The 27,188-nt window shown below is 38.0% G+C and overlaps 1 protein-coding gene and 1 pseudogene across 3 annotated transcripts in view; both read left to right on the top strand.

The window, feature by feature from the left end:
• Positions 1–27,188, top strand: part of PDZRN4 (PDZ domain containing ring finger 4) — a 342,820-nt gene that overhangs the window by 36,500 nt on the left and 279,132 nt on the right. The window lies entirely within an intron of this gene.
• On the top strand, positions 1,226–25,218 carry LOC130833000 (E3 ubiquitin-protein ligase RNF6-like; annotated as a pseudogene).

Below are 27,188 nucleotides of genomic sequence, written 5' to 3'. Positions count from 1 at the left end.
AAAATAATGGTAAAGAAACCCTGACTTAAGATGTTATCTCATAATGCAGAGCAGAGTATCTCCCCATTTTATTTTATTTATCTTTTTAAATTTTCTTTTTGTCCTTTTATTATTTATTTTTATTTATTTGGCTGCACTGGGTCTTTTTTTAAAATTAACTAATTTATTTATTGGCTGCATTGGGTCTTTGTTGCTGCGCACTGGCTTTCTCCAGTTGTGGTGAGTGGGGACGACTCTCTGCTGCGGTGCGTGTTCTTCTCGTTGCAGTGGCTTCTCTTGTGCAGAGCACAGGCTCTAGAGTGTGGGCTTTAGTAGTTGTGGCGCATGGGCTTAGTTGCTCCGTGGCATGTGGGATCTCCCCAGACCAGGGATCAAACTCGTGTCCCCTGCACTGGCAGGCGGATTCTTAACCACTGCACCAAAAGGAAAGTCCCAGAATCTCCTGATTTTAAATGTTCTTTCAATGTATAAAACACTACAAGTCATAACAGTTTTGTCCGTGTCTCAGATATTGGCCATGAGATTCCAGTTTGCAACCTATGGCTTGAGGTATTGGTCTTGCCAGGCATATTGGTTTTTTGATAATGCTGGGGTTAGAAAAGTTAAGTTCCAAAGAAAATACCAAATCATGAGTGGCTGACTACCATCTTATGCGCTGCGACTGAAGAGGAAGACCTTTGTCCTTCCTCCCCTTGCCTCCCAGCCCTGTGGTAGAAGCATCCCCTGCCTTTCAGTCACACCATTTACCCTCTAAAGGCCTGTCTGTGGCCTTCTTCCTCATTCTTCTTGTCTCAGTCAAACCAGCCTTCTCTTGACCATTTTGCAGTTGCTGTTTTGCTGGTTCGTATACACGTGGCTTGCCTGTTTGTATCATGCAGGTATAAAATATCCCACATTGCAGATAGGTAGATGCATCTTAAGTAGATAACGTTCTCTATCCAAATTTGTAGATTCAAAACCTATAGACACTCTACATATTTAGGATGGTAACTATTGTAATAATAGTGTCAAATTACCTTTCATAAATGGTTAATAAAATAAGCAAAATGGTGGATTTGAAAGATGTTTGTGAGGAATCTAGAGCATGAGAACTTTTTTCAGTCAGGTGGTGGCAGAAGTAATTTTGATTTCGTGAGGTTTGTGCTCTTTCTCTCACATCAAAGAGCTAGGATCCCTAGTGATTTTGAATCACCCCGTTGCTTCTCCTTATTTTGTCAGGGCCAATATGGAGCTGATTTCGGACACAGGCAGCAGTAAAGCGGCGGCTTGCAGCAAGCCGCAGCGAGCCGTAGCTGGAAGCAAGATCTTAATTCTTAGTTCCCAGACCAGGAGTCCTAACCACTGGACCGCGGGGCCAGTGGCCAGGGCCTGGGTCCCTAGTTCTTGCCTGTCTTGTCAAGAATGAATTCAGGCCAGGAGGCAGAAGGTAAAGAGAAAAGGAAAAAAAAGTTCATTGGAAAAGCAAAGTACATGCAGAAAGACGCACGGGTGAGCTCAGGCAAAGAGTCCCCAGAATTGCGCCTTTGGGGAGTTTAAATTCTTTATAAAGGGGTGGTCCTCCGGGTCTTTGTCTTCTTCTTGGCCAATCATATCGTTTTGACCGCAGGGTTCATTTGCCCCTGGACCCTCCCCGGGTGCGCAGGCACCCTCAATTAAGATGGATGCTATCGCAAAGGTCTCTGGGGAGGGAGATAGCAAGACTTATTATGGTCTGGCACCCCCTGCCTTTTTGACCCAAATGAAGGCTTTTACGCACGCATAGTGTCTCCCTTGTCTCAAAGATGGGGAGTGTATGACCTCTTGGTCTCTTAACAGGGTTTAGTGCCCCTCTGTCCCTGCCATAAGTGTCCAAATGTCCAGTTATTTACCATATTTCTGTTGCTGTTTCTTACATCGAGGTGCAGATCTCAAAATATAGACAGGAGTCCGGTCGTAAATATGTAATCCGGAGCCCAGTTGTCTCTTGCCTGAGGAAACGTAAACAGGGGGCTGGTAATAAATGTCCGGCCTGGAGCTCATCTTCTCACCCCAGAGGTGTGAACAGGCCAGTTGTAAATGCCTAGCCTGGAGCCCATCTGTGTCCTACCTCTGAACTTGCAAATGACCTATCAAGCTACAAGCTGGAGTATCAAAGTCATCAAGATCTATAGTATGAACATATGAGATATATGCTGTGTGTGTTTAATGAACTATAACCTACTTCTCTTCTGTGCAAAGTCTGATCATGGGAAATACAACACCCAGAAGGAGAGGTAAAAGGGAAAAGCAAAAATCTAGTCTTAAAAGAACAAACGCAAATGATGTCTTAATTAAGAAACAAAAGTCTACACACACAGACATAACGTATGCAACGTGTGTGTCTATCACGTCACGTATTCATCACGAGAGTTGAGTCTGTATATTATCATGCACTAAAAATATAGTAGCTTTCAGAGAAGATGTTTACTAGTACTATTTAGATGACTGATTAAACTGTACAAGAAAGGTATTTGATACTATTCATGATATAAATAAAATGATATGAGGAATGAGAGTCATCTAGATTGAACTAACATGGAGCCAGAAAGACTGAGCTCTGTTATCTACTTATTACCAAAGATTGTGTACAACCCTCTTCAGAATCTGTCAGAGTCCAGTGGAAGATGTTTTCAAGTGTTTCTCCAAACAGAGGAACAGTGGTAGCCATTCACTGGTACCTCACCATTTATGTCATCATAATTATCTTAAAGCACAGAAGGGAAATTCATAAGGGCTTCTTTAGGCTGAAGGTTAATTTTAATTAAGTATTGGGGCATAAGTCAGACTTACTGACTACAAAATAATTCTTGTACTACTCTGAGAATTTGTGAGTATTCAAGAAATTTCACAACAGCGTTAGTATTATATGAATAGCCTAACTCGGATATAATAGGTCAAAAAAAAAAAAAAGAAAAAGAAAAAGTAAAAGAAAAATATGACTCTAGTCTTGGGTTTTGAAAAGCCTTTTGCCAGAAATCAAAAGATTGTGCAGTGGGTTAGAGTGTTAATTGAGGGGGAAAAAAACCCAGGAGAATTTTATCATCTTCCTAAATTAAAAGGCTACCTTTGTTCAGGCTCTGTCACACTCAGGGGACTCTGACGCTCTGACTTTTGTGAATCCGGCCACTGTAATGTCATTGACAAGTATAAGCCTGAATTTTCTTAAAGGGAGAACAAAGTTCGGGTTGAGCTTCCTTTGAGTATGTCAACACAACAATGTTGCTTAATGCGTCATTGAACTATTTCCACAGAAGTCAATATATAAAATGAGATGAGGTGATTTTCTTAATATCTGTGCTTTATGTGGAGAGCAAATGAAATATTCCCATGGTGGTAATTTCAGAGTTTAAAAACTAGACAGAAGGAGCGTTATGCTGGACTGTCAGCCTGGATGGGGTTTAACACTGTAATTCTTAGAGTTCTGGACAATTTGGTACAGCAGTCCTCTCCTTTCCAATAATATAATTTCTACCCGGAATTGGAAATAAACCTATTACCTGTGTCAACTCCTGTGTCAGGCAGGGCTTTATAATTTTCCCCACATTTTCTCTTCTGTTTACCCTAATAAACAGAGAGATAATGTGTGTTATTTTGCTCATTCAACATGAAGATTATCACCTTGGGGCAGGTACTCAGAAATTTGTTCAACGAAAAATTGAAAATGTCACTATTATAGATCAAACAAGGAGTACCAACCAGGATTCCTCAGACGTTTCATAACCAAAAGTGTCATAACTTCAACATCAGGAACCTGTGGTGCTTTGTTATTTCTGTTATACCTGCTTTCTTCTTTCAGAGCAGATCTTCTCATGTAAGTGCGAGGCATCTATTAAGGTCGTACACTATGTTCATATTGCTGGAACCAGGCTCCGCTCTTCCAGACTGTGACCTTTTCCTTGTCTTATTTCCTAACGATCAGAGCATAGGAGTAGATGCAGTGCTGCTATCTGCTTTCATCCAGTTTCACATTATTCTTTAAAAGAAGCCCGTGACCACCAGCACCACTGTTGTATGGAAATTTTCATTTGTGACCTTTCTTGTGCTGGGCTTCTGAAGCCTTGGGAGCTCTCAGAGCTTGAGGCCTGAGAGACTTCCCATTTTATTCACCACTTTTTTTCCTTAGGGTCCTCGGTGAGGTCAGTGACATTCTTTGCATTTCTCACTAGGAGGATAGCCTTTTTTTTTTTCAGACTGGACCCTCAGGCACGATGCAGCTTTACACTTGTAAAGGTAAAGATAAAGTTGGTGGACTCAGTGATTTTTCCTATTTCCGCAAGTAGTTCTTGGCAATAACAGTTTGTGACCTGACTTCCCTTGCTATGTCAGGGGTCTTCGATAAGTGAACTGTAATTGGTTTTCAGAACCATCCCTCTCTCTTGAAGAGGCCAGAAATCGCAAACGTGATAATATTTTTGAACAGAGTGGACATTGCTGCTGGTGATGCCGAAATCTCAGCTTCTGTGCACCGGTGCCGAATCGAATCTCAGAGACAGAGTTTTGGGTGAAGTAGAAAAGAATAGCTTTATTGCTTTGCCAGGGAAAGGGGGACACAGTGGGCTCCTGCCCTCGAAAACTGTGTCCCAACCCAGGAGTTTTATAGCAAAGGTTCAAGGGTGGGGCTGGTGATAAGAGGAGGGTGTGTGAAGGGCCTGCACTCCTCTAATCTGGTCTCAGGTAATCTTCTTGATGCGCTTCTCTGGTTCCCAGCCTCAGGTGGTTTCTTGGTTACTCCTCCCTTGGTTAAGCACCTGTTCCAGTCTGCCCTTTGGAACTCAGCGAATGTCATGGAGGCTGACATCTGTTCCCTACAAAAAAGAAAACGGGACAGAAAGGCTTCTGTGCTCGGGGGCCCCACAGGGTCCTGCTTGGTTTCACTGGGGAGAGCATCGTGTAGCAGAGTTTAAAGTGGGAACCCCTCTGCTTTAATTCGACCAGGTAAAGTACATATGCCCTTCCAGTACTGGTTAAGGGATGGTGCATCCCATGTACAAGCAGGGTGCTTTATGCCATGTATTAAAGGACACATATCTATGCTTTTATCAGCTGTGATTTTTTTACCCCTGCCGATCTTCTCAAACCCTCTCCTCGTCCCTGAATTCTGTCCAGGCAGTAGAGCTATAATGAATATTACTTAGCTTGAAGAAAACGTAATTAGGAAGGTGCATCTTCTGCTAAAATATGAAATCAGGATCATAGAGTAGATTCCAAAGGAATTATTTGTGATCTCTGGGTTGACACTTCCCTGGATTGTTTTTACTTCTGCTTCCCCCGTTGGCATATAGCCAAAAAATGGCCTGTATCATTACCAATAAGTTATACGTGCAGGCTGTTAGGAGTAAGGATGGCATATTGTAATAATATGGTGGGATAAATAATGTGCTATCCTGCCATCCTTGGAAATGGTAGATTGCAAGTAAAGTATATGTACTCTCTATCAGTGGACTTGAAAACCCTTAATCTTTTTCAGAATTATTTGTTATTTAACCGTGTTTTGATTCTTTCAGACATTTTCAGAAAAGTAGATTTTTGTCTTTCATTTCCAACTCTGGCACCTGGTAACAGTCACATACATGGTAGTTCTTTTGTTTTTACACACAGTCTTTTTTTTTACCCAGGAGACAGGAAAATCTGTATGTCAGCCACATTAAAAGATAACAGTATACTCTTTGTTTTGTCTTTGAGCCGTCTAATCCTTCTAGGGTAAGATTAAAGTAATTTCTGACACCTCCCCCACGGTTTAATGGAGTGTGTAGGTGCACGTGTATGTGTGTGTGTGTTTTCAAAAATAAATACTAAAGAGAATAGAACAGAAATGCATTCATGAGCTTGCATTGCTTGCATTAGTTGCACATTCATCTTAAATGAAAAAAACACTGATTAGGGCTGAGCAGATACAGAGAGTTAGGAGCTGATTTGGACTTGATAAGCCCTTCAGCAACTGGACTACTCTGTTAGCATTAATGGGTTTTGTAAATTTCTCAACTGTTTTTTTCCAAGGTTTTTATTAAGAAAAAAATATATGGATGTTGTAATTGCCTTCGTGTCATCACCCTTAAAATCTCATTTGCTGGCATGTACATTGCCTTATTTCCCAAAGATACTATTTGTTGCAGAGAGGATTGGACTTGCTCTGTTCTGACCTAAATATAATAGCAAAAAAATGGCAAGATAGTTAAATTGCTGATGTATTATATTCGACTCCCCTGATGTCAGACTTATGGTGGCATGCAAATAGGTTTCCCTGGAGGTATCATTATTCCAGAGTGATGGTTTTTCCTGATCATGTACTGAAAGGTATGGCATCTTTTTGTAGACTTGATAAGAACTTAGTCATTTTTGCTGTTTAAACTTTTATTATTTTTTTTTTGATATTGTATGATGGAGAAGCCTGAAGCTATGATTACATGGGCCCCCCAACCCTTTGCTGCACGACAGTGAGCGATTCTCACACTTTCTGAGCCGTGATTCCTTACTTGTCAATTGTAGTCACTAGACCAGATCTTGAATTACGGTCAGTTTTACCAAAAATGTATGATTTCATGAAAGCAAATGGAAAGTCTTAGTGTTGAAGTTATTCTGCAAAAGGTAGGGAAATTTTATAGAAATGTTTTTAAAATACTGTGGTACTGCTGATCACTGAGTTAAAGAAGTTATTACATTTAAAACTCTGGGAATTATAATTGTTTTGATAAGATATTTATTGAAAGATGTATTTATATTAATTCTTTGTTTCTTAACATAGACATAAACATTTTTACTGTTTCGAAGAGGCCATTTTTAGGAAAACACAGAGGTGTGTTATGCAATGCCATCTGTAGCGGCAAACCCACTTAGATTACAAATCCCTTCGAGAACTGCATTTTAAGAAGCATGTGTTCCAATTTAAATTCCTAGATTTTGATGAAGTGCTGTCTTTATCTACTACTGCTGAATATTTACTTTCATAATAAAGCAGGTATTCTCCTTCCCCTCTGCATAGGGATGAGAAAGAGGGGGAGAGTGCATTATTATACACTCCTCAATGCCCTATGCCCTGAACATTCAGTGTGAAAAAGATCCCTATGCTCTTTTCCCATGTACCATGCTTGGGTATGTAAGAGTGTGTTCAATAATTGTGTCATCAAGGCTTAGAATTTAGTAACACCTTACTAGCAATTTAGTAAGCAATTTACTTAGCTTCTAAATAAAGGTACTCTTGTCCTTACACTGTGTTTGGCACATGGAGAGGTGCATAGCCAAGAAATATATTTCAGGATCGAGCAGCGAACCCTTCTTTGACTGGACTCCATGACAGAGCAATGTTGGCCCTGTGAAGAATGTCCACTTTAGTGCATTTGCTCTTCCTTGATTAATAGAATCCTCAGGAAGCCAAATATGAAGCACCATAGGAAAGCATTTTAGATAATATATCCTCTTAAAACTCCAGAATTTTAGGGTTGTCTGTAATTTCATACTATAATTAAACAAATATTTTAAAATATTTTAAACAATATTATTAAGTTAATATTTGAGTGAGATGAAATGTGAATGAGCACAAGTGAGTAAATATGAGTAAATACTTTATACAAATTATATGAGCATGTAATATAATATTGATTATATTAATATTATAATCGTATCATTTAGGGGGACTAATACTATCAGAGTATTTAACAAAATTATTTTGGCAAGTATTTTGGCAAGTATTGAGACCTGAAATTTTCTTTATCTTCAGATGATGTAGAAAGAGAGAAACTCCTCTGAATTCATGCAGTTTGTATTCTCGTGTAAATCATGAACAGCCAGATTTAACCGTTTTCTTTGGTCAGAAAACCATCTTAGAAAAGTTTAAATAAATTTTTCAGAGCTTTGAAACAGAGAATTCAGGTCCTCTGCATAGGATGTGGGTGAACACCATTCACGAAGTAGAATTTTCATAATTACACTGTAAAAGAATTCTTGCACAAAATATTAAATTTCCATTTTATCCACCAAATGTAGGCATCTTACAAGAAAGAGAGTTCATTTAATGGTGGTTTCTGGATTGCTGGGATGTGGGCATTGTAGTCACGTGTGAGTACATAGGAAGCCTTTGAGGTTCACCTATACATGCATGGATGGAATAATCACATCCACAAAAACCCTAATGGACAATGTTTTATATTCTGGATTCCTTTTTTAGTTGTTATATAAATGTGTCCTTTGAAAGTTGATTGGATCAGAGCTGTATTTTCTAGCTCATTGAATCTCCTGAAATTGGAGATGGTTATTTAACCCTATGACAGATAGAGACAGCCTGTCTCAGCCTTCAAAGATGAAATGTGAATGAGCACAAGTGAGTAAATATGAGACTAATTGAAGCGGACCGACTGAGAGACCAAGGAAGGATGCATTCCTGGCACTCTTCAGACCCCAGCTTTGAAGCCAGCCACCAGTCTGTGGAAGTGACCCCACTAACCTACAACGGAAGGGGTTAGAAGGTTACCTAAACACACAGTTCTTTATAAGTCTATTAGAAACACCTTTAGGCATTAATACTCCTAAATATGTCTGATCTATCTTATCAATTACAAAGTAAGAATTAAGGAGTACTGATTTTAAGAAGATCACTACAATTTCATGTTGTTCAGATAAAAATGTGTAGTGCAGTACAACCAAATAGTAATTCTTTGACTTGACAACAATGGTAGTTTTTCAGGTCCTACCACCTTCTCAGTCGGCGTATTAGTATGCCATCTTGTTCCTTTTACAACAACATTCACCTCCTGAGAAAATAAGTAAAGAGCCAAATTAGGAAACAGGGTTGCACACAGTATGGTTCAAAGTCCAATTTATAAATTGTAGCATTTCATAAATACGTGTTAAACCAATGAAGAAGAGAAACAGTTATGTTAACCAGGATGACAAATTCAAAATGCCTAGAAGGGCCAGGAAGATTCCGTGTGGGGAGTGAGTTGATTTGCACACACTGTGCATGTGAACAGTGAGAACTGTGAGGAATTGGACATGCATTTTACTTTATAAGTATGTGGGCCCAGGAATGCTAGACTTTCTGTTTTTTATCTAAATTTGTATGTAAAGCATATCAGTTGTTAAATGTTGGTTCAAAATTAAAAAAAAAAATTCTATGGGCCAAATCATATATATATATACATATATGTGTATGTGTGTGTGTGTATATATGCACATATAGCTCTGAGGTCACCAGTTTGCAAGCTCTGATCAAATGTATAAACATGCACAGACATAAAGCTCTGTGGGTAGCAGGCATGTGAGAGATATATGTTTAACTGAGTGGAATATAATCTGGCACCAGAAGTACAGGCTTTCATTTTCAAATGTAAAACACTCATTTTTTTCATTTTTGAATTTTAAAAAGTCTAATTGAAGCTGTATTAGATATATTCAGCTGTGTAAATTAATAACCTAGCCATTTCAGGAATCAGCATTTGTCCTAGAGAAAATAAACTCTAAATTAATCTGAAATATTTTTTCACTATCCGATTAAGCCACATTTATTGAGATTAAAAGACATTGAAGAGGTGATTGAAATGGAGTTCCTAACCAAAGTAGCTTCCAATCCAGTGGATGAGAAAGGCTAACTTTAATATAGCACAGATAAAAGCAAATGCACAGATATCATGAGAGAGAGAAAAAATGATCTCCTTTGTGGCTTCATAGTACAAAAGGAGGAAAGATCAATTCTTTGCAGAGATCAAAGATCAAGGAAAGCATCCTGAAGGAAGTGGCATTTCAGATGTGTCTGAGAGAGTAAATCATTGCAAATTTCCAAATTCTCAGGCTGAGCAATGGTAAATGGGCCGGCCTGGCTGGAGCACAGAGGAACCAGAGTGGGGGTAGTGGGAGGCTAACTTGGGACGGGATTGCATTGAGTGTCATATTGGCACGTTTGGGGATTTTATTCTGCAGAAAGAAATCTAAGGACTTTTAGTAGGTACAGTGTCTGTGTTAGAAGCTAGTGCTGGTACATTGTAAAACATGGATTAGAGATGAAAGAAAAGAGACTGACAACAAAAAGATCAGTTAAGAGGCTATTTCAATAGGGTAGATAACAAATAATGAGGACTTGAGCTGTGTGAGGACAGCAGGACCTGAGAGACCAGGGATGTGAGTGTCAACCTGTATGACAGTCCAGGAATTATTTTTTCTTTCTTGACAACACTGTCAGTGAAATAATTTGACCTAGATATTAGTTTTTTTTTTTTTTCTCACTTTGTCAGCTCATCATTCTTTCTGAATTCCAGCATAACCAACTGAATAAGGAAGAAATCATAAGACAATGAGTATTTGAATTTTCCTACGTAGTCAAAAAAAGTTCTATTTTCAGCTTCTGGGCATATATTCTTTTATAAATGGGATTTATTGAGGAGGGGGTAGAAAAGTTAGAAAATACTTTGTTCTGATTTTATTATCGGTTCTAAAGTTGGCGAACTGATAATATTTCAAATGCACACACAGGTAAAATTTAAAATAAATGATAACCTAGATTACAAAAACAAAGACAAGGATTAGAATTTCCAGAATTAATTTATGTCGCTGGCAACCTGAAACATGAAAATGAAAACACAATAAGGCAATATCGTTTTCTAATCACCACACCTTCTTGGTGATGGTGTCCCATTAGAGGTACTTCTTAGGAAAATTGGAAATCAAGACCTTTCGCATGAACAGAGGGTACAGTCCAGAGACAATTGATGAAATAAAAATATTATTAATAATACTTTAAAAAGCAATCTAGTCCCTGCCTTTTCCTTATGAAATGGAAGTATAAAACATCTGGTAAAATTAAGATCACTGAAGATAGTCATATTCAAAGTGAGTAGTTTTATGGAGCTTGCTATAATTTGGCCATGTTAATTGCTATAGGTGTTCAAATAAATGTCTGAACTAAAATTTTCATAATTTTATTACTATTATTAGAATGTGTTGCTTTGTTACTTGTGTTAAAATAATTTAATTTTGTGCAACAGGGCACAAAACTGTCACCTGTTGTTTTCCAGTTTTGAAATAGTGTAATGACGCAGGGAAATTAGTTGCTTTCTTTATCTACTGTGTTCAATTCATGCACCAAAAGTTAATTGAGCACCTTGTAGGTAAAAGGTACCACATGCTATTGGGGTTACGAAGGTGACAAAAGAAATATTGGATAAGTGATTTTCAAGAATTTAAGTTTTTGTTTTCTTGGAAACTTTAGAAAGTCAGGTTAGCCTCTTCTGTAGCTTTATATTTTCTGCTGATTCACTGGGCAGCAAGAGTACTGGAGAAGCTAGAGGAGTGAAAAGAAAAGCTTATATAACTTACGATTTTGAAGACTATAAAGACATTTTTAAAAGGACAAATTTTAAAAACAAACAACAATCATAAAGCTTATTATTGAGCTTAAAAGTTTCCAGAAGAAAAGACATGCAATAGTGTTTTAAATCCCAACATATCCATTATGGGGCTAATTTTGCCCTTTTAGAAAATTCTGAAGTGTATATTTGGGAAAAGGTACACATCACACCCTTGCACACTGAGCAGACGTCAATTCCTCTTGCTGAAAATGTGGCAAATGGTACTTCACATTCTGTCCTTGCTCACTGCTTTGAAAATTTGTAAGTATTGTGATGGTAGTTGAATTCAAATTAATTGTAAGCATCTGACAAGTTTCTAGGCAGATGGTTGCCAGAGCATTTTTGTGGGTGATCATTCCTAAATATTTGTTTCTTGTTACCCCGTCAGAAATGTAATCGAGATGTGGTTCTCATATGTGCACCTGAGGACCATACCAGGCCCTGGTTCAGAAATTAAGGTATCAGAAATTGATATCATAATCACAATTTGTCAGCACTGTCCTAAAAAGGAAAAAGCTAAACTCTAAATGTTGGAGGTGCTTTAACTGGAAATAGCTGAAGAGCCAGCTTTAGGCTGCCAAGGGGCTGTAGTTATAGTGAAGACAGTAACAACATCAACCCCTGCTCCAGAGTCAACTAACTGTTGCTCATCTAGCAATTCTGTATAGATTATTCGGTCTTAGAATGGATGAAATCCAGTGTCTATGCCCTCCACTCCCTCCCTCGTGCTTTTAACTCTTTCCCTTATATTATGCAGGTAGATGATATCTGAGTAGAGGTCTGGAGCTCTCACATATTCTGCTTGGTTCTTATGACCTGCTTTTACTCACCACACTTCTGACACCAAATGTGTGCATTTTTTCCTCACGCGAACCAGCTCTCCAACTCTCTGGACACCAACTGGGTGTCCTGCGTTTCAAATCGGTTCTGACACTAACTTCCTGGAGTTAGTGCAGACCTCGCAGGTTAAAGGCTCACTTCCACAAGATTGCCCCCATTTCAAATGCCAGTCGCAAGTCCAGGCCACCCTTACTTCTGACTGACCGATTTTAAAGTCTTGGGGGATTCCTACCATCCCTCCTCAGATTCAGTGATTTACTAAAATGGCTCACAGAACTCAGGACCGTGCTTTATTTACTATTATTGATTTATTATACAGGATATAAGTCTGAGTCTCAGTTTTCTCAATTGTAAAATTGTACACTGCAATGTTGTTGTGAGGATTAAGTGATACAAGAATAAGGCACTTAGTATAGTTCAGGACATATACTAGGAGTTCCAAAAATTTTCTTTTCCTACTCTTATAAAACCATGGGTGGTGTGAGCTGGTGTTTCACAAGACAAATGAAATAAGCAGTTATTAGTAGTCACTGACTTTATGTCTTTGTATCTTACTCATATTTTTATAAGTAATATTTTCAGTTTTAAACATTTTATAGATACTACTCTTTAGATTTGTTTTAATTGTTAACGTCTAGGTCAGCCTGCTTTATTGTTATGGTACTGCAGTAAATAATTGTGATTTTAAAAATGAATAAGTACAGTTTTTGGTAAAACAAGAAAAAATATAGATCTTAAAATATTTTAAATTTATGACCACATCTCCTGAATCATAATAAAATTATGACAAAGCAACTAGTTGAAAAATAAAAAATATCATTCAAGCAAGTTATGTTACAGAATATGAGAAAATTAAAAATATTTTGATTTAGTTCATACTTAAAGCTAGATAGATTTATTGAAGCCATTTTATATTTATAACTGTGATCAAAGTAAAATTATCTTTCAGACTTTCATTTAGGGGGATGATTTTTCTTAATATTTGTTGCAGATTTAGTGCTTCTTGAATTTCTATCTTGGATAGCATTGCCTCATATGTGACTCAGAATAGAATAGAAATAGAATATATTTTTATTTTAATACATTAGATTATAACATAGGATTTCACATATAGGGAATGTATCCCTATAACTAACAAAAAAGAAAGTAGCTGATGTTCCCACTTTGTAACCTTAGCTAAACTACTACTCAGATATCCCATATTCCATTCTCATATTCTCAATCTATAATTGCACTCAGTAATCTGACCAGAGAAGACCTTTTTTTATTTCCTTTCTAGCCTTAGGTGATCTCAGCCAGACCCAAGGCTGAAGGAATTTTAATGGCTACTAACATCTTATACGCAGTTCTGACCTCTAACCTGGACTTCGTCTGCTTTCCCAGAATTCCCAGTTGGGCACTAATAGGCATCAGATTTTCCATATCTGAAAGCAAACATTTGATTTCCAACTCTTGGTCCCCAAGCCATCTCAGTAAATAGCAGCTCTTTTCTTCTAGTTGCTGAGATCAAACCACTGGAGTCACTCTTATCCCCTTTTCTCATACCCTACGTGAAATTCTGTCTCACCATCTATGCTAAGCCACTGTACCTCTCTCTTAGAGTATTGACCTAGCCTTCTGACTGGTCTTTCTCCTTCCTTTTCTGCCCCAGTACATCCTCTTGATGTCAGAGGATCATGTTACCCCAATGCTCGATGTTCTTCAGTGAGTCCCATCCCGATAAAATCCGGAGTTCTCTCCATGACCATAGCCCTGCATGATCCACACTGCCCCGCCTCCGCTGTTGCCTCTCTGATTTCATCTCCTATCCCCCTCCCCTTGGCTTACTCAGCCTTTAGCAAACCAACATGTTTCCCATTCCGTTAGCAGGTCAAGTTGACTCCCATCTCAGACCTTTGCTGGTCCCTCCCCTGGAAGGCTTTCTCCCCAGATGTACCTTTGACCTGACTCTTACTTCATATAGGTCTCTAATCAAATGCCTCCTTATCAGAGAGGTTTTCCTGGGTCATCCCATATGAAACAGCATCCCTTCTTTCCTCCTTGGGCACTCTCCTGCCTTGTGGTAATGTATTATTTTATATCATAGCATCCTCACCACCTTAGCTGTTACATAATTATCAATTTAGTACACTTCCCCAGGGTGGAAGAGAAGATTCCTGAGCACAGGAACTTTGCCTGTTATGTTCACTGCTAGCCCCAGGACCCAGAACAGTGCTGCCTCCTATTAGGTGTTTAATAAAAAATTGTTGAATGAATGAATGAACAAATGCATTATTTTGTCAATAAACACATACTCACTATATGCCTCGCACTACTTTAATTGTTTAGTACTCAAATATGACTAAAATATGGGTTCTGCCTTCAAGAGTTACAGATAGACATGCAAAAAATTACTTAGAGTATGTTGTGACAACTGCTGTGATAGAGCCTTATGAGAAGTTCTGTGCACACTGAAATATTTATGGATGACGTGATAGGATATCTAGGATTAGCTTCAAAGTGGTATGGAGGGGAGGGTTTGTTTATATATGGAACAAGGTGTTCATAATTGTTAAAGCTGGGTAGTAGATATGTGTGGATTCATTACACTCTTCTACTTTAAAGAAAACTTTACATTTTCAGTAAGAAAATATTTTTTAATCCTTTGGTAATACAGTGGATGAAACAGTAACTTTTCCTATGGGGACAGGGAGTCCTTAAAGGGAAAATGGTATTTCAGCTGGTCTCTAAAGGAGATGGGGCAAGAAGAACTCATGAAAGTGGTGAGCAGACAGTTGGAAGGGCACTGTCTGCCCTGCAAAAGGAAAGAAGAATGCAAGGGCTTGATGTTTTGGGGTGTGGCTCAAGTCAAACAAAATGTATGATCAAGTGAATTAGAGGCGTGCTTGGGGGAAAATAGCCAAGTACCTCGTTTGCCATATGAAGGGATATGGAATTATCCCATAAGGAGTCAAAAGCCAGCTGAGATTTTAAGACTTCAAAATTTAGAGAGGTAACTCTAATAGCATGCACACTGAGCAGCGATTGGTAACCCAGAGACATTTTACCAACTGTGGAGTTGGTTGTCTGGCTAATAGAATGGCTTTGACAATTTGCTTTGAGTTTTATTTGCCTGCTTCATTGTAATAGCTCTGTCTGCATAGGAATTTTTAAAATATAATAGCTGTTTTGTTACACTGTACATGTCAGAGTTTTAAAAGAATTGTTCAATTGATAATGTGTTTCAAAATTCACTCTGGATTGAAAGGCTTTGATGGCATGATAGCTAAGTTTTTGCAGAGAGATTGTGCTGTGTGGATAGATATGGATGGCTATTGATCTAAGTCTGATCCTCTTGAGGAAATTCTTTATATTCTGCATGTTATGGGGTTCTTTCATTTTCAAAGGATGTTTTCATCCTAAATGTTTGGGGCATGTTATCTTGCTACAGTTTATGATGTCATGACTATATCTAAGCTTTTCGGTTCGCTTACGTGTGATTGGCTGATACGGCAGATCAGGTAGCAAGGTGCAGGTGTTAGAATCACAACAGATTTCACCTCGGCACTTACTTCTCTTCTAATTTTCTTTATCCTGTAAACCTTTTCATTCAGTGAGAATAGTGAAGCAGCAGGTTTGACTTCAACCCTGTTATTCTTAATGCCTTGGGACATTGGCATAATCGATCCAATTATGCCATTGAATGTGAAATATAGTGAAGATGTTGACCTCTAAATTGCTTAAGAAGCTAACAGCATTGGTCTGTATGGAAATCCTACACAATTTCCCCTTTTACTCTGAAACATAAGTAGGTAATGTTACATGGCATCTGCAGCTAAGATATTTGCCTCACTTTTTAAATTCCTTCTGGAATGAATATGCCCTTCATTCATTTCTTCCCAAATTTAAAAAGTTTTAACAAATATATTGAAAGCTAATATATCCAATGTTCTGTGCAAAGTACTCAGGAGGGTAATGCTGGTGAAAGCCTAACCTCAGAGAATTTAAATTTAGTGAAGTGATTAACAGATTCCCAAATAATTATGGCCTGAGGTAGAATATGGTAAGTCACAGTGTTTCAGGAGTACAGAGGAATGGTGTATCAGGTCGGGTTGAGAGCTCTAGAAAGAAGATGCTAAACACATCGCCTACTATCTTTGCTAAGTGTTGTATGTGGATTTGCGGAATCAGCATTCTGTGAGAACTTGCTAGATATGCAGATTCTCAGGCCCCAGCCAGGCTCACTGAATTAATCACAGTCTTCGGAAGTGCAGCCTCGCAATCTGTATTTTAACAAGCTGATTTTTATATACGCTAAGACATGCCACTGACCATTGCAGTTAGTCAATACAAGTAGATGAATTATTGAGTTTGGGGGGAGGTGGGGATTTCATTTAAGTATTTTGCATAATAAGCAAATGTCCCTCCTGTGCAGCAGAGTTCACTGAGCACTGCTTTTTGCCTTACTGTGGCCTTGGGCTTGGCTTTGTTCATGATTAGTTTGCACAGTGTGATAAATCTCTAACGTACTGATTGTTATGTTTCTTGACATAGTAGGCTTGCATAGAAGATAAAAAGTAAATTGATGTAACAGATTTTTTAAAAAATTGTCCACCCATCTTCTATCCTTATAAAAAAATGTTTTTGAAAAATATTTTTTAAATATTTTAAAAAAGGAAAACATAGGCAGAACACTCTATGACATACATCTAAGCAAGATCCCTTTTGACCCACCTCCTAGAATCATGGAAATAAAATCAAGAATAAACAAATGGGACCTCATGAAACTTAAAAGCTTTTGCACAGCGAAAGAAACCATAAGCAAGACAAGAAGGCAACCCTCAGAATGGGAAAAAATAGTTGCCAACAAAACAACAGACCAAGGATTAACCTCCAAAATATACAAGCAGCTCATGCAGCTTAATACCAAAAAAGCAAATAACCCAATCCACAAATGGGTAGAAGATCTAAATAGACATTTCGCCAAAGAAGACATTCAGATGGTCAACAAACACATGAAAAGATGCTCAACATCACTAATTATTAGAGAAATGCAAGTCAAAGCCACAATGAGGTATCAACTCACACTGATCAGAATGGCCATCATCACAAAATCTAGAAACAACAAATGTTGGAGAGGGTGTGGAGAAAAAGGAACTCTCCTGCACTGTTGGTGGGAATGTAAGTTGGTACAGCCACTGTGGAAAACAGTTTGGAGGTTCCTTAAAAAACTAAAAATAGAACTACCATATGACCCAGTAATCCCACTACTGGGCATATACCCACAGAAAACCATAATCCTCAAAGAAACATGTACCATAATGTTTATTGCAGCACTATTTACAATAGCCAGGACATGGAAGCAACAGAAATGCCCATCAACAAATGAATGGATAAAGAAGATGTGGCATATATATACAATGGAATATTACTCAGCTATAAAAAGGGATGAGATGGAGCTATATGTAATGAGGTGGATAGACCTAGAGTCTGTCATACAGAGTCAAGTAAGCCAGAAAGAGAAAGACAAATATTATATGCTAACTCATATATACGAAATCTAAAAATGGTACTGATGAACTCAGTGACAAGACAAGAATAAGGATGCAGATGCAGAGAATGGACTGGAGAACTCGAGGTTTGGGGGGCGGGGGGTGAAGGGGAAGCTGAGACGAAGTGAGAGAGTAGCACAGACATATATATACTACCAACCGTAAAATAGATAGCCAGTGGGAAGTTGCTGTGTAACAAAGGGAGATCAACTCAAGGATGGATGATGCCTTAAAGGACTGGGATGGGGAGGGTGGGGGGGAGTCAAGGGAGGGAGGGAATACGGGGATATGTGTACAAATACAGATGATTGACCTTGGTGTGCCTCAAAAACTGGTACAAGAGTGTAAAGCAATTATATTCCAACTGAAAAAAAAAAAAAAAAAAGGAAGTGAAATACCCTTTGTGCTCAGCATAGCCAATTTAAAATACTGGTATTGGATATTGTTTTTAAAAGATCTAGGCTGAAACTAAGATTTTAAAGGATTCAGGTTTATATTAGGATGATTAAGACATTTGTACAGTCATGAGGCATGTCAGCTACAGAAAGCACTGGCATTAGGCCATATGCTGGGAGAATTTATAGATGTGAAATCTACTGAATTGTTGTCTTAGGCAGTCAGGGTGAAACAGGAAATGAACTGCACACAGCAGGCTGCAGTGAATTGAAATGATGCTAGTTCTTGCAGGTTTACTTCACCAACTCATTGTGATATTTAAAGTGATGTTGCCCAGAGGGTTAGCAACCGTATTGGGTTTGGTTTATTTGTTTTGCTTCAGCAAATAATAGTTTTTGAAAATTATGGATGTGTTTCCGAAGTCATTTTGATGAGCTCTTTTAGAATCAGATGAGACAAAACCCAAAGTGCTGGGTAAAATATACAAACCTAAATCATGCATTATCAAGGCTTTCTATAAGGGAATCAGAACTGTTTTGGCTAACTTAGATTTTATCATCATGCACATGCGATGTAGGTTTTATGAATTGCCCATGATATGCTGAAAATAGGGATTTAATGCCAATGGCAAGAAAGGTAACATTTTCATTGCTTGAAAAGAAAAAGTTTACTTAACATTCAATGGCTAAATTCAGTAAGCTAGTGTATAGCAGACAGTAATCACTGAGATTTTATCCTCCTGCTCAGGAAATCCACTGTAACATTGAGAGTTTAGAATGGCAGTAATGAATCATTATGGTAGACTGTCAAAAAAAGAGTTCAGGTCATTTATGTTAATAATTACAGTATGCAGTTTTTGACGTTTACTGTGAGCCCTAACATATTTCATATATAGCAATTAACCAAAAAGTCAAACATCGGAAAAGCAGTCTATCTGAATTCTTAGAAGGGGTGGTTAAAAAAATATATATATACTTATACACATGCACACACACTCATGCGTGTGCATTGGAAGATACCTTAATGTAAACAAATGTAATATAAAAAGCATTTTAAAAATAAACTGAAACACAGATAATTTACTTAACATAAAGGAATTTTCCCTAGAACAATTTAAATGTTGTTGTCAGTAACTACAAGATACATTACATAGCAAAATTCGTTTGGTAATAACCAGAGAGCATTTGTATGCCGAGGTTATGATAAGAACCATGTATGCACTGAACTCTGGCAGATGAGTGAGCATTTCCAGTTCTCCAATATTTGTTTTAAATTGCTTTGAAGTCAAAACTTCTTGGTTATTACCAAACAAAAATGACTATGTAATCTATTTTATACGTGCATACACTCACATGAACACTCACACAGAATCAATTCCAAAAAAGGATAATTATTTTAGAAGATTATATGCCTGAACATGCAGATGGTTATGAAAAGAGGGACTGTGAAATGTGTTATACCGCGAAAAGTACAACTCCACTGTTAGTATGGTGGGTACTAGGCAGGTTTCATGAGGAAGTACTTTGTTACCAATTCGGAAACATTTCTGCGTTGAGGGTGACTTTTCAAGATTGTATATAGCATGTTGAAATAAATTGTTTGGGGGAAAATAAATTTGTACATATACCCATTCCATGCCCCTGGCAGATAGCAGTATACTCCTATAAAACCTGTATTCTGTCTTTAGTACTGAATTGTGGGGATTTGGGATAAAAGGGAGATGAATGAGTAGTTCTGAGGCTGGGGAGAAGTCAGTAGCAGTGTGATAGGAACATAAATATGGTGCTTTGAACACATGCTTCCCTTGCTCATCCAGGTTCCTTTCAGCCTTAATTATCTGAGAAGCATAGCAATGGACTCACCACCGTCCAAGAGTGCTTTGCAGATGGCCTGCCTGAAGTAGTATGCAGCCTTCCTTTGCTTCTAAGACCTCTCACTTTTTGACATGTTCTATGACAGTCTGTACAAAGCTAAGAACAGCACAAGGTAGTAGGTAGGTAAAGAAGAAGCAGAGTCACCCATAGGTACAGTATTTGGATTTGGTAACTGAAGCCTTTTCTTTATTTATAGGACAGGTTGTGTGTGTGTGTGTGTGTGTGTTTAAATTTCCCGGTCAAGTTTTATGGGGAATCAGCCAAATTTCCCCACAGTTTACCCCAGCAAGAATAGTTGTGAGACACAAAGCTCATTTAAGGACAATTTTATTTAGACTAATCCCTTATAAAATTCTTCTAGATGGTGTAGATAACAGTGGAGAAAATGGGTAGCATGATGTGCGTAATTTACTTATTTGCTTTTGACTTGGTGGTTCATATTGTTATAGAAACATTACAAAACAACCTTCTAGCCACACAAGACTCATAAAGCATTTTTTTGCAACTAGATTCTACTTCTGATTCATTCCATGTTCCAGCAAAGATGAACAACTGATTTTCAGTGAAATAGTTGGGTGGGATGGAAGACAGTGGTTACCAGTGTAGCCTTGGTCATTTGTTCGCGTCTAAAAAACTTTTTTTTTTTCAGAGAAACTGGGATTTCTCTGTTTGAAATCCTGTGCTTAGAACATACTAAGATATGTCTTGATTATTCCATCATTAATTGCCTTCTTTTTACATAAATGTTCTACGGTAGCACTCAGGACCCCACCCTACCCCTTACCTGAACTACTTATAACTGTCTTGTGTGGTCAGATTGCAATATAGATCAACAAATACTTAAACAAAATTGTAAAATTTAGAAAACAAAGTAATTATAAATATGTTGCATTTAAGATAAGCACCACAGCATAACCACTTTGGAAACTTTTGGCAATGTCTTGTGAAGTTATGCATACCTTATTGTATGACTAGTAATTTCACCTTAGGTATTTGCTAGGAAAAAAGGAAAAAAAAGAAAAAAAAAAAAACAGGAGCTTTTTCGTAAGAGCAAAAACCTTGAAGTAACTCAAATGCTCACCAACAGGTAAGTGGAGAAACACATTTTGGTATGTCCAAACAATGAAAAATTACTCAACAATAAAAAAGAATGAATCACTGATACGGGCAAATCATAAACGCTAACCTGTGTGAAAGAAGGCAGACATGGAAACTTTGTTTTATGAAACACTTAAACAAGCAAAACGAATATAACAGAAAGCAGATCAGTGATTGCCTGGGGCTGGATTTACTACAAGGCAGCATGAAGAAATCCTTTGGGGCTCTGGAAATATTTCAGATCTTGATTCTGGGGTTGGTTACAGGGGTGTATACGTTTGACAGACTCATCAAACTACATACTTAAAATGGGTGCATTTATTGTATGTAAATTTTATCTCAATAAAGTTGATTTTGAAGGAAAAAAATGAAATATTGACATTGAATGTGTAAGAACAAGTGAATCTGTGGTGGAAGTCATGTTACAATATAAACTGGAAGGAAATAACACCCCTAAAAGAGCAAGACTTGAAATTGTTTCGAATTAGAATTGAGATAAAAAAATTAAAATTGAGTGCTGAATGTAGAGGTCAGCATTTTCTTTTATACTGCCAGAGAGATCAGAAGCAGAAAAAGTTTATTATTTAGCACAGGGCAGACATTATACTGAGCACTTTACAAGCCTAGCATTATTCAATCCTCTCCAAGCCCCCATAAAGTGGGTTGTAAAAAACAAAGTTTAGGGAGACTAAGTAAGATACTCAAGGTCACATGGCTAATGTGTGGGAGGGCTAGGATTCAATCAGACCGACTCAAAACTATACATGCTTTTAACAGTTACACTCAACTAAATCTTTCTGAATCGTAGTTTCTTACATCATAATGGAAATACGAGTATTTAGGATTGTTCAAATAAGATATATAAAAGCATGTTGCAAACAAAGACTAAACCGTTGTACTCATTTATTCAATAAATATTCGACTATCTACTGTGTGCCAGAAATTGTGCCGTGCACTGGGAACACGACAGATCCTCTGTCCTTGTGAGTTTAAAGATGAGGATGGCAAAAAAAAGGTAAAACACTCTTCAAAGAGGGAGTCACGGTGCTGTAAGGCCGCGGTGCACAGGCAACTACTCCCTTAGAAGTGGTATCTGAGCTGATGGATAAATAAGAGTTTGTTCTCTGGGTGTGGGAATGGGGCAGGGTAGCACTGCCCCAGACGAGATAATGTCAGGAGGAGAGAAAAGTTCAGTAAGACAGGTTTAGTGGGCTGGAGGGTAGAGGGTAAAGTGAGGAAACGGTGAGGGAGAGGGTTGAAGTGATCAGCATGGGCCGAACCTTTCACATCCTTAATTTGTGATCCAAACCAGAATACCTGAGAGAGAAAAGGGAACTATTGATACAAATGCCAAGACAGCAGATCTATGGGCTGTCTGTGGCCAGTGGGAATCTCCACATGCCTTGAAAAGAAGTTTGACGTTTTTAAGGGTGGTAGGCACAAGTGGAGGGTTTTAAGCAGAGAAGTAAATGATAGATTCTACCTTGCCTCATGTCTGTTGAGATGCTTTGGGGAGGGGGGTTGAAGTGCATTTTAATTTCCTGAAATGTATGTATGATGCCTTTTATTTTATTTATTTATTTATTTATTTATTTATTTATTTATTTATTTATTGAAGTATAGTTGATTTACAACGTGTTAGTTTCAGGTATACAGCAAACTGACTCAGTTTTATGTATATACATATATATACATTCTTTTTCAGGTTATTTTCCCATATAGGTTATTACAAATCAGTGAGTATAGTTCCCTGTGCAACACAGTATAATGCCTTTTAAATCTTCACATTCTCAAGGGAAATTATAGTCACTCAAGAAATATTTAAGGAAAAAGAAATACTGAATTAAAAAATACATTAATAGCCAAAAGTGTAAAGATAATTTAAAAATAAAATTATTTTCTTTTCCTAGTCAATAAAAGTGATTTTAAGCAAATATTCTAAATAAAAGGGCCTGAAAAAAATAAAGAGAAAATAATTTTTCCAAAATGACATTTTAAAATTCATAAAGATTTGTTTCTTGAGCACTTTCTAAGGTCCTGCTCTCCCAAAGTCAAATTTTTATGTGGCCGTACAATATAAAGGAAAGTATTCCAGATTGCTGCTTGATTGTAAAAAATTGCAGAAGGTTTTGTAAAAAAAGAACACTTTAATACTTTTTATGCACTGCAACTGTATCTTCATTCATTTGAATATTCCACACGTAGGTATGTAATGCCTAAGATGTGCTATGAGAACCTCTAGAAACAGATTGATCTCCCTACGCAAAAGTGCACACTTAAACTCCTCTTCTACCTTCCTGAGGGCAGACAGATAAGAATGGGATCTCCAAAGACTTTATTGGTCACATTCCGTTGTGTTTTTGTCCTTGGAGCAAAGAGAAGCCATTGAGAGGTTAAGGAACATATTCAGATCTAAAAACATCACTCCGGCTGCAATTTGGAGAAGAGGTTGGTTGGTGTTGGGGGAGGAGGTGAATATAAGTAGACCATTCAAGTCGGTTGGGAATAGGTTGGTTGGGCCCCTGAGTCCAGTTTGTTTATTGCACAGGGGACTGTACCCTGGCATGAGCTTCCATCACAATGGCCAGGAAAGGAACCAGTATCAGGATGGAGGGCAGGATTGGCAAGAAAGTGAAGGTTTAGAAATGGGCAGCTGTCAGAAAAAGCACAAACAGTGAGAGGATGGATACCATTGCATATATTAAAAGCATGTTGAAAGGAAAATAAGAAAGCCAGGAATTTCAGCGTGAATCGGTCTAGATCTAGGTCAGATGATGGTGGTGAGGAAACCTCATCCCAAGACCAGAATCACCGTGAAGGTGAGAGATGGTGGCAGCAAGAGAGTCTTCACAGAGAAGAAGCCTATTATCAGTTTATTAATGACCTCAATGATGAAGATTATTGGCTAATGAGAGACCATAATCTTTTAGGCACCCCTGGAGAAATAACATCAGGAGAATTACAGCAGCAGTTAGATGGGGTTGAGGAACAGCTAGTATTTCAGCCTGACTTGAGAAATGGGACAAACACCAGAGTCTCAGGAGTCCCTCGAGAAAGTTTGAATGAAGATTCTCTGCTGGAATGGCTGAACACCTTTCATCACATGGGAAACACAACTCGAAGTGGACAGAATGGGAACAGACTTGTAGAGCTAGAAAGACCAAGAAGGTAGAGGTACCACATACACTCCATTCTCTAACTCAAAACTTATGTCAAGAATCACAGTAGAAGAAGGAGAAGAGTCCAGCAGGTCCTCCAATGCAGCAATCACACTGAACCTGCAAGTGAGAAGGATTCATCCTGGAGAAAACAGAGACTGGGACAGTGTTGCAAAGAGAACTCGACCTAGGGTAGGACTAGTGGAAAATACAGTCACTATTGAAAGCAATAATGGCGGCTTTCGCCGCACCACCTCTTGTTTAGAACGCTCAGGTATGCGAACCTGCATTAGTATGATATCCATTCCTCTTAAACTGTTAGTACCATACCCATTCCTCTTTGTAGATTTTCTGAGAATGAGCTCGTTGAACCATCATCCGTGGCTCTTTGGTCAATTTTAAGGCAGATTGTGACTGGATTTGGAGAACTGAGTTCTCTAACGGAGGCCGAATCTGAGTCAGAGGTTCAGAGAAATGGTCAGTATCGGCCAGAGATGCACTCAGAAGTGAGCCACCTGGGTGACGTCATCCGCCAGCACAGGGGAGGATCCTCCCAAGGCAGGCGGGTCCAAGAAGACAGCCCTGACACTCCACCCCATGCCCCAAACAGAGGTGGCAGGCAGTCATGAACTTCAAATAACTTAGTCAAAACTGGAACACTGCCTACTCTTCGCCTCGCTCACTTCTTCTTGCTTCATGAAGGGGAGGATGATGACTGCGTGCACGGTTTAGCCAAAGAGCAGATTGATAATCTTTCCACCCAGAACTATGAGCACAGCAGTATCGACAGCAAACTAGGGAAAATCTGTAGTGTTTGCGTCAGTGACTGCGTAACTGGAAACAAGCTCAGGCAGTTACCTTGCATGCATGAATTTCACATCAGTGTATTGACCAGTGTCTCCCAGAGAATTGCACTTGTCCTATCTGTCGGCAGCCTGTCTCAGGGTCCAGTATAGCAAACAATGGGTAACATGCTGGATCCAGTCACATGTTGCATCTTAGTAGAGCTGAGTATTCAGGTATTCTTTTGTTGAATTGCTTGTGGTGAGCTAACCAGGATGAAAAATAACAGATGATTATAGCTTGAACTATTTTTTGTGTGCTTTTTTAACTCGTTAAAAAGAAAATTCATAGAAAATTTAAAATGCAAATGTTAAATTATCCTAAAGTATAGAATAGTTAATATTGCTAGAACCAAATAACCTTTAAAATGTTTTTAGTTTGGTAATTTTGTCATGTTAAGCACTTTTGTATCTGCACAATTCAGTAGGTTACAAATCAATATTCTTTTTCTGAGACGTCCAGCAGACTTTGTTTGGACTTTCAGGTCCCATACATAGGCTTTGTACCATGTCCAGACAATGGTGTATAAATAGCCCTTTCTTTAACTTTTTATTCTAAGGACAGTATCTTTTCATGAAAGAGTATTTGAAAGAGTATTTGGCTGATATATATATATATATATATAATATATATATGCATAATATATATATTATATATATAATTTTAAGTTTAATAGTGGTGAGGGTGGGTACCCTTGTCTTGTTCCTGTTCTTAGAGGGAATGCTTTCAGTTTTTCACCATTTAGAATGATGTTGGCTGTTGGTTTGTTATATATGGCTTTTACTATGTTGAGGTAATTTCCTTCTATGCCCATTTTCTGGAGAGTTTTTATCATAAGTGGATGTTGAACTTTGTCAAAAGCTTTTTCTGCATCTGTTGAGATTATCGTATGGTTTTTATCCTTCATTTTGTTAATATGATGTATCACATTGATTGATATGCGTATATTGAAGAATCCTTGCATTCCAGGGATAAACCCCACTTGATCATGGTGTATGATCTTTTTAATGTGCTGTTGGATTCTGTTTGCTAGTATTTGGTTGAGGATTTTTGCATCTATATTCATCAGTGATATTTGCCTGTAATTTTCTTTTTTTGTGACATCTTTGTCTGGTTTTGCTATCAGGGTGATGGTGGCCTCGTAGAATGAGTTTGGGAGTGTTCCTCCCTCTGCTATTTTGGAAGAGTTTGAGAAGGATAGGTGTTAGCTCTTCTCTAAATGTTTGATAGAGTTTGCCTGTGAAGCCATCTGGCCCTGGGTTTTTGTTTGTTGGGAGACTTTTAATCACAGTCTCAATTTTAGTGCTGTGATTGGTCAGTTCATATTTTCCATTTCTTCCTGGTTCAGTCTTGGAAGATTGTACCTTTGTAAGAATTTATCCATTTCTTCCAGGTTATCCAGTTTATTGGCATATAGTTGCTTGTAGTAGTCTCTCATGATCTTTTGTATTTTTGCAGTGTCAGTTGTTACTTCTTTTTCATTTCTATTTCTGTTGATTTGTGTCTTCTCCCTTTTTTTCTTGATGAGTCTGGCTAATGGTTTACCAATTTTGTTTATCTTCCCAAAGAACCAGCTTTTAGTTTTATTGATCTTTGCTGTTATTTCCTTCATTTCTTTTTCATTTATTTCTGATCTGATCTTTATGATTTCTTAACTTCTGCTCACTTTGGGGGTTTTTGTTCTGCTTTCTCTAATTGTTTTAGGTGTAAGGTTAGGTTGTTTATTTGAGATTTTTCTTGTTTCTCTAGGTAGGATTGTATTTTGGAAGTTTTAGCCACAGCAATCAGAGAAGAAAAAGAAATAAAAGGAATCCAAATTGGAAAAGAAGAAGTAAAATTGTCACTCTTTGCAGATGACATGATATTATATATAGAAAACCCTAAAGATGCTACCAGAAAACTGCTAGCACTAATCGATGAATTTAGTAAAGTAGCAGGATACAAAATTAATGCACAGAAGTCTCTTGCATTCCTATACACTAACAATGAAAGATCAGAAAGAGAAATTAAGGGAACACTCCCATTTACCATTGCAACAAAAAGAATAAAATACCTAGGAATAAACTCTAAAGAGAGAGAAAGCAAAAGGGGTGGGAA

The sequence above is a fragment of the Hippopotamus amphibius genome, chromosome 12, assembly GCF_030028045.1.
Source record: "Hippopotamus amphibius kiboko isolate mHipAmp2 chromosome 12, mHipAmp2.hap2, whole genome shotgun sequence".
NCBI classification, from domain to species: domain Eukaryota; kingdom Metazoa; phylum Chordata; class Mammalia; order Artiodactyla; family Hippopotamidae; genus Hippopotamus; species Hippopotamus amphibius.
This window is presented reverse-complemented; position numbering and strand designations above follow the sequence as displayed.